The 8153-nt window shown below is 34.1% G+C and overlaps 1 pseudogene; it reads left to right on the plus strand.

The window, feature by feature from the left end:
* Positions 1-1580: 1580 nt before the first annotated feature.
* LOC107952192 (probable polygalacturonase) lies at positions 1581-5218 on the plus strand (annotated as a pseudogene).
* Positions 5219-8153: the final 2935 nt, after the last annotated feature.

An 8153-nucleotide genomic window follows, 5' to 3' on the forward strand; every position in this document is an offset into this window, starting at 1 on the left:
GGTTTTCAAGAGGACTAAATCGAAATTCTAGCCTTTTGGGGGCCAAATTATAATTTTTCCATATATTAACTTATGATTTTATAAATTTTGGGGGACTAAAACAATAATTTTCCATTTGGGACAGTGGGGTCAAGCTCTTACCTGGCCTCTTCCCCTTGCCCTGCATATCATGTTTACACTTTCATTTTGATCACCCAATTTCAGGTCACTTTCATTTTGATCACCCCAAAAATATCTTTTTTTTTTAAGTCTTGATTTGGGTAAAGTGAAAAAGTGATAAAAAAATAAAATAATGCATTTAAAATTGTCAAATTGTACTTGTTTATCTCATTATTGAAAATTCTAATTTTTTTTTAATCTTGAAATTTTAAAATATCAAAATCAATTAAATAAATTGTTAAAATTTTTATCCTCGATAATATGAATCGATTTGTTATTATAATATTGAAACTAATTTAATTAATTAATTTAATATTCTTCTAAAATTTTAAATTTTATTTTATGTTTCCAGATTATCCTTAATAAAATCAACTAAAATAACTCATATTTAATAATATTTAAAAAATTTAAAGTTCCTTTAATTATATGATCTTGAATCCCACGTGCTATGCTAAAAGCAAAGAATTTATTTTCAATTAATTAAATTGATTGCTTGTTCTTGGTATGGGTAAAGAAGTGATGGAAAAAATTCGAGGTTTTGTTTGGCATGGAAGATCAAATTAACTAATTTAATTAATTGCAAGGATTTTTTTTCTTTTAAATTAACGTGAAAGATTCAACATCATATAATCAACAAAATTGTGAGTTTTGTTTGAGTTGAGTTCATTAAGCATAACTTAAAAACATAAAATAAAATATTATATTTTAGAAGGTGATTAAATTAATTAATTTCAATTTTAAAGTAACAAATTGATTGACACAATCAAAAGATAAATTTTTCCAACAATCTATAAGATTGATTTGAATGTTCTGAAATTTAAAATTTTAATTTTTAATATTTTTTACATGATCAATATTTAAAAAATGATATTTTTTGAGCGGTGAAACTGAAAATAATTTAAAAGTTGAATGATAAAAATAAAATATGTAGATATGATGTCGCACGGCCATTAAAGTTTTTTTAATGACAAAATAAACAAGCAATTACATTAGACTAATGCAAATAAACACCATTTCTATCCATGTTGAATTCCAAGAGATGTATGAGTTCCCCCAGAACCTTCTCAAAGACCCATATATCTTTCTTCTTGTCAGAAATTATTTTGGTTAACGAATCTGGAATTCTATTTTCCTCCATGCTTTATTCTCCAATACCAAACTCACTTTAACAATTGGAGAATCCTCCTAACCAATGGTAAATTCAAACTTGCTGTCTGACTACGATAAAAACGTTCACTAAAAATAGTGACGGAACTACAAAAATCTTATTTTTAGGCGAGTAAAATGAAGGAAAAGAAACGAGAAAGTGGCCATTAAATCATGGCCCAAGCGGAATATGGGTGTAAAGTGTGAAGGCCGAACAAACAGTGTGAGATGGGCACATAAATAAAGATCCAGGTTTTAGTTGACACAGGTCAACAACCCGAAAATTTCGTATAACGAAAGAGTTTTTCGTGTTTGATGTCAACATCTCAACTACTGTTTTCAAAATGGTCAGATTGCAACTCTTCAACTATTTACCTACTACCGGACGATGATGGTGATGTGACTTCGCATCTCGCTGCCGTGACTGAAACCTCACACAGTCCGAAATCCAATTACATCCTTCAAATAAACCACGCAGGCAACTTGATACCCGCAGTAAAAAAATCTAGTTTCATTCAACTCAAGAACGTCGACCTGCCCAAAGCTAGAAACTATGGACTTGGTTCTCCATTGACCATTGCGATCTCCCCTAGAATTGAAATCTACTCCATTTCCAATCGACCAAATCTGGCGGCTACTCATCACCAACATCTCACCAACAAAGCACAACACCCCTTTTACTAAAAGGGCCAGAAATCGTTTCTTTTAACCAAATTCGCTAAACCCAATATGGCTGAGTCATTGCCGGTTGGGGGATTTCCGGCATTCCTTTCTTCGCATAAAACTCTGTTTATTGTTCTCTGGATCTCGGCTTTCGGTTTGTTTTTCTATGGCAACGGGATATAGTTGGGGCTGGGTTCTCAGTGTTCGGAAAAGCTGGGCCGGGTCGGTCTATGTCCGGGTCCCGGCCTTTCGAGTTTAATATTACGGATTTTGGCGGGGTTGGCGATGGGGTAACGGATGACACGGCGGCGTTTGAGAGGGCTATCTCGGCCATCTCGAAGCTTGGGAAGAGAGGTGGCGGTCAGCTCAATGTCCCGCCTGGAAAATGGCTTACGGCGCCGTTTAATCTTACTAGTCATATGACTTTGTTCCTTGCTGAGGATGCTGAGATTCTTGGAATCCAGGTTGGTTTTTCCATTTTCATGAATTTTGGCAATGAAAAATGATATTCTCCCTCGTTATTTAACATGTTTAGTCGTTTATGGGTTGTGATTTGTGATGAAAGGGGACCAATATTTAGTGTGAAAAAAATCACATCGTGACTATATTTAGTGACAACTTTGATCCTTTCCATGCAAATATGACGGTGTTCCTGATTTCTCTGTGTTATCCGGCTATTGTGTTTAAAACTTTGGATTTTGGTGGATTCGATCTTGTTGTTTGCTGTTTCCCGCTATCATACAGGACGAGAAGCGATGGCCATTAATGCCTCCATTGCCATCATACGGGTACGGAAGAGAGCATCGTGGATCTCGGTATGGAAGTTTGATCCACGGCCAAAACCTCGAAGATGTTGTTATAACTGGTAAGCTTCTTCACCCCTGCCCCTAATAGGTTTCTCATTAAATTGTTTGAATGAAAAGGTTGCTCACCTGATAGAGCCAGCCAATTTACCTATTCTATGTCATAGCACCTACTTGTCGATGTCTCAAAAATACAATTTTAGACTGGTCTGAACCTGTTTTCTGCACCCTTTATACCCTGGCTTACTGCTTATTCAAAGTAGTTGCTACTACTTTTTTTTCGGATGGAGAAAAGTGGAAAGAAACGGCCTTTTCAAGGTTTTGGATGAATAAGCACTTCCAACAATGATAATTAATAGGGAAATTCGATTGGCTGCTAGATTTGAGTCTGATTTATCATTTTTTCATTACAAATCAACATTGTGGTCTTTGTTCTATATGGATCTTTCAATGCTGGTCGAGTCTGATTTTACCATTTATCTTTACAAATCAACAGGGCACAATGGTTCCATAAATGGTCAGGGTCAATCATGGTGGACGAAGTATCGTCAGAAGCTACTCAACCACACAAGGGGTCCACTTGTGCAGATAATGTGGTCAAATGACATTGTAATCTCTAATATAACCTTACGTGATTCTCCGTTTTGGACTTTTCATCCATATGATTGCAAGAATGTAAGCGTTAGGAATGTAACCATCTTAGCACCTGTATTTGGAGCTCCTAATACTGATGGAATTGATCCTGGTAAGTAATCCCTGATTATAAATTTTGAACTTTTGTCTATGAAAATTTTTGGTAGCTAAGGCTCTAGACTCGATTCTCATTCATGCTACTAGTAGTTGTATAGAAATGCTCACTCTACATATATAACTCGCTTATTGAGCAAGCTTGGTTGACAAATCTGTAGAATGAATTCAAGACTATAATTGAAGAAGGTTTGCAGTGGCTATTATATACATTAGTAAAGTACGACTGTGCTTTTGTTTGGAACGTATAGAAGCAGGAAGGTGAGAACTTGATGTAAAATGTATGAATATGGTATTCTGAGCTGAATTCAATGAAATGTGTGGGCAAATTGCAACAAATTTGCTTTCATTATTTTGTCCTTTCTCCTTTTCCCCATATGGAGCAAATATCATTTGCTCACCACACCACGCTGTAGCCAGCTCAAATATACACCTAGATAAACCACGTTTCTGCTTGTTGATTTGCTGTGGGAAAGAAGGGAGATTAATTCACGCTGAATGTAACTTATTACAAGTCATTTATGGCATAAACAGATTCATGTGAGGATGTAGTGATAGAGGATTGCTACATAAGTGTTGGTGATGATGCAATTGCAATAAAGAGCGGTTGGGATCAATATGGCATCATTTATGAACGACCTTCGAGAAACATTCTCATCCGAAACTTCATTGTCCGTTCTATGGTCAGGTAAAGTTTCTTGAATTAATTTCCTCCGTCTTCATGAATATTCTACTGCCTGATTGCTTCCATGTCAAAGAGAAAAAAAACAAAAGGTCCCAAATAGTATGCATGTATTTTTCAAACTTCATATGCAAAAACAAAGGTCCCAAACAGCTCATTTAGGATATTGCTTTTCCTACTTTTTTATCTATCCCTACTTGTAATTTTCATTTGGTAAGTACACATTGTCACACTCGGCTGAACATATGCGCAGTGCTGTCGTATCAATAGGCAGCGAGATGTCTGGCGGGGTATCTAATGTCACCGTGGAGAACGTCACTGTCTGGAGTTCTAGGCGTGCAGTTCGAATCAAGACTGCTGTTGGAAGAGGTGGATATGTCAGACATATAATGTACCGAAATCTGACATTTGATGATGCCCGAGTTGGAATTGTTATCAAGACAGACTACAACGAGCACCCCGACATGGATTTTGACAAAAATGCTTTCCCAATACTCGAAAACATAAGCTTCACCGGAATACATGGTCAAGGAGTCCGTGTACCTGTTCGTATACATGGTAGCGAGGAGATTCCTGTGAGAAATGTGACGTTTAGGGATATGAACGTGGGGATAACATATAAGAAAAAGCATATATTCCAGTGCGCATTTGTTCAAGGGCATGTAATAGGGACCATCTTCCCTGCGCCTTGTGAAAACCTTGATATATATGATGAAGAAGAAAGGCCTGTAAAGCTCTCAACAGCCCAGAATGTAACAGATATAGATTATGGAGTATGAGAAGATGGTGGATTGCAGTCTCTGTCAACCATTCTTTTTGGGAACAAAATCCGAAAGGCTTAAAACTGTATAATCTTGAAATGAGGCAAGTTTTGCAATACCATATTGGAGCAGTGGGGCTTTTTATTCCCCTTCATTTCATGCCCTTTCTTTTGCTCCATTTATTTCTATAACTTGTTTGATTCAGAGAGTTGTGTACAGAAGCTTTATAGTTTATACATCGAAATACATTTTCATAATATGATTTTATCGTAGATTTTTGCACACTAATATTAATGAAAGGAAAAAAAAAAGAAAAAGGAAGCGGTTTAATGATAATTTGGTGGGTCACTGGTTTAATGGTACAGCCAATGTTTTTTAAATTGGATTGGTGATTGAATCAATCAGGTCATTGGTTTGTTAGTTTAATCAATTCAATCAGTTCGATTAATTTTTTTTTAAAAATCTCAATTCACTTGTCAGTTTAATTGATTTTTTAATTGATTCAATCAGTGAATACTAGTTTTTGATCTAATTGATTCAAAGTTACTTTCTAAATTAATTCTTTGATCCAACTAATTGATTTGGTTTGGTTCAAATAACGTTTGGTACACCAGGCTAGTAGTTTTCGGTTATGTTGTTCTTACTTTCTTGGATGCCATGGCTTGGGATATGAATGTTAAAAGTTTGACCTGAATCCATGAACAAATGTTAGGTTGGGTTGAGTAATAAGGAGTTAGATGCTTTAAGATTTTGGGTTTAAGTTTTGTAGACAAAAAAAAAAAAAAAAAAACTGTTGAGGGAAAGCGTAATATCTTCCATTGAATAACTAATTAATTAGGAGCTCAGGTTTTGGTTTGTTTGGTGCATGTCAGCGGGTTTAACACGAGCCTAGAGGAAACAGTCCTTTCTTTCCAATTTTTTCAATCATTTTTATTGGTTTCCTTTGCTTCTACATTGTAGTCTTTAGACATTCAGTATGAACATGTTTCTTTTCTTGGGGAGAATGAGGCTTGAGCCTTGTTTTTCATGGCTTCGACTTTCCTCCTTCACAAATCAGAGACATTGAGGGATTGAAGAAGGTTGCTAGGGCGCGGCTTTCGTTGGGGAAGTCAGTTGATATAAAATTTATTGCTGTAGGCTATCATTCTTTAACTTGGAAATTTTTATTTCAGCCGGTATACAAATTTCCCCTGTAAAGAAAAATGAGAACTTTTATTGTGCAACCTCATAAGGAGGTGATTGATGAGGAGGTGGCGTGGCTTAATGGGAAAATATTGATTTAAGGCAATTCCTAGGAAGATCTCCAAAATATAGCTTGTTTCAAAAACCTAGGGATCAAGTTCCTAGGGTCTAATATCTAGTTAATATTGTTTCCCACTCAAAGAACCAAGATTTGGGTCTTAATGACTAGACCATGGCATACGCAACATGAGGCTCTTATTTTACAAAATGAAACTAGTAGCTAGGAAAAGGTCTTTTACAAAGAAAGAGAGGATGGTAGATGAAAAGTAGATATGAAGAGAGCATGGTGGATGAGAAGTGAAAGGGAAAGGTTTTCCAAACTAATTTCGATGTCCTTCTTAGGCTTCTTTTATATCTATTTGTAAGAGAATTCTTAAACTCTGTTTAATTTTCTTTGAATCCCGTATAATTTTTTTGATAAGGATGATGTATCATCATTGATTTGATGGTTTTTGTCATTATGTGGTTGTTTCCACTTTACTTCCTTTTTTGTCTAAACCTGGAGATTGCTTTCCCAATTTGCTTCCTTTTTTGTCTAAACATGGATGTTGTTTTCCCAAGTTGTTTTTTTTTAGACATGGATGTTGCTTTCTCACGTTACTTCCTTGATATTTTTCTTTTATTGGTTTCTTCCAATTGACATTTTTTTTATCTTTCCTGAACATTATCTAAATTCATTTCTTCAATTTCATCTAGATGTAATGAATCAATTGACAATCTTGGTGAGTTCTAATTTTCCCACATATTTTTTATTTCTTCTATTATGTGTGATGGAAAATCATTAATTTCCATGTCAGCTATCTTTTTTAATAGTTGAACGGATTCTTTATTTCTATCATCTTAAGTGTATCCAACTCCAGTATCATATGCCAATATTCTGCTTTCATCAGTCCAGAGGCAATAAGATTTTTGTTGAAGTAAATATGGGGCTTTGATCATTAAATCTATTCATGCTTAGATCTGATAATAACTGGGATTATTGTAACACTTGTCAATATTTTTTGTCAAGTATTCTTTCTCCTCTTTAGCTGTTGAAATGTTGTGGCCTCCAATCATTTTTTTTAATGATCCAAATTTGATATGACTGATAAAATTTTTCTTTTTCAACTATACCAATAAGACTGCTGATTTCAAGATGAAAAGAATAATAGAAATCATCTTCATATATCATACGTAATAACATAGTTTTAATAAATGCAAAAAAAATATTTTAATAAATGAAAAAAAAAATTGAACTATTATTTCTTTAACAAAACCCCATTCAATACTGCTTATATCAAATAGTTCATGATTAAGTCTGAACTGATCAAGTCTAAACTTTATAGTAGGGAATTTTTCATTTAAATTGCTTGTAAAAACATAAGCTTGTTGAAAGTTTTCTGAAAAAGCTTTTTGAAATTAAGCTTGTTGGTTGCAAATAGTTCCATTTACTTCTGTAAATATCTCTACAGGCAGAATATTCCTAGCCTTATTATATAAACATAACATAAACATTTTATTAATAATCAGGTTATTTGTTCCCTTATTAATAAAATACTAAAATATATCAAGAAGATTGTTTATCTCCTTAATATCTAAATAACTAATTTCTAGTTCTTCTCAATCTCGATATAAAATGGATTTTAATAATAAATCATGAGCTTCTTGTTGTTTAGTTGTTTTTTCAACTAAAAATTGTGAAAGCTTAGTAAGATCTCTTCTGAAATTAGCTCTTTGCTCAATAATATGAGTTTTTCATATTTCATTAATAAAATTATATAATTCTGATGGTAAGTCTGGATTATAAAAATATTTTATTTCCTGAATTTGTTGTGGTTTCAACAAATTTTCTGATGCACAAAACTTTTCTGGTCCTTTTATGATTTCAGCATAACTGGCTTAGTATGCTAAATTTGGATCTTAAGACCAAGGTAATTGAGTTACTGGTTGTGGTGTAAATGATAATTGAGC

The sequence above is a fragment of the Gossypium hirsutum genome, chromosome A06 (genome assembly GCF_007990345.1).
Source record: "Gossypium hirsutum isolate 1008001.06 chromosome A06, Gossypium_hirsutum_v2.1, whole genome shotgun sequence".
In the NCBI taxonomy this organism is placed as follows: Eukaryota; Viridiplantae; Streptophyta; class Magnoliopsida; order Malvales; family Malvaceae; genus Gossypium; species Gossypium hirsutum.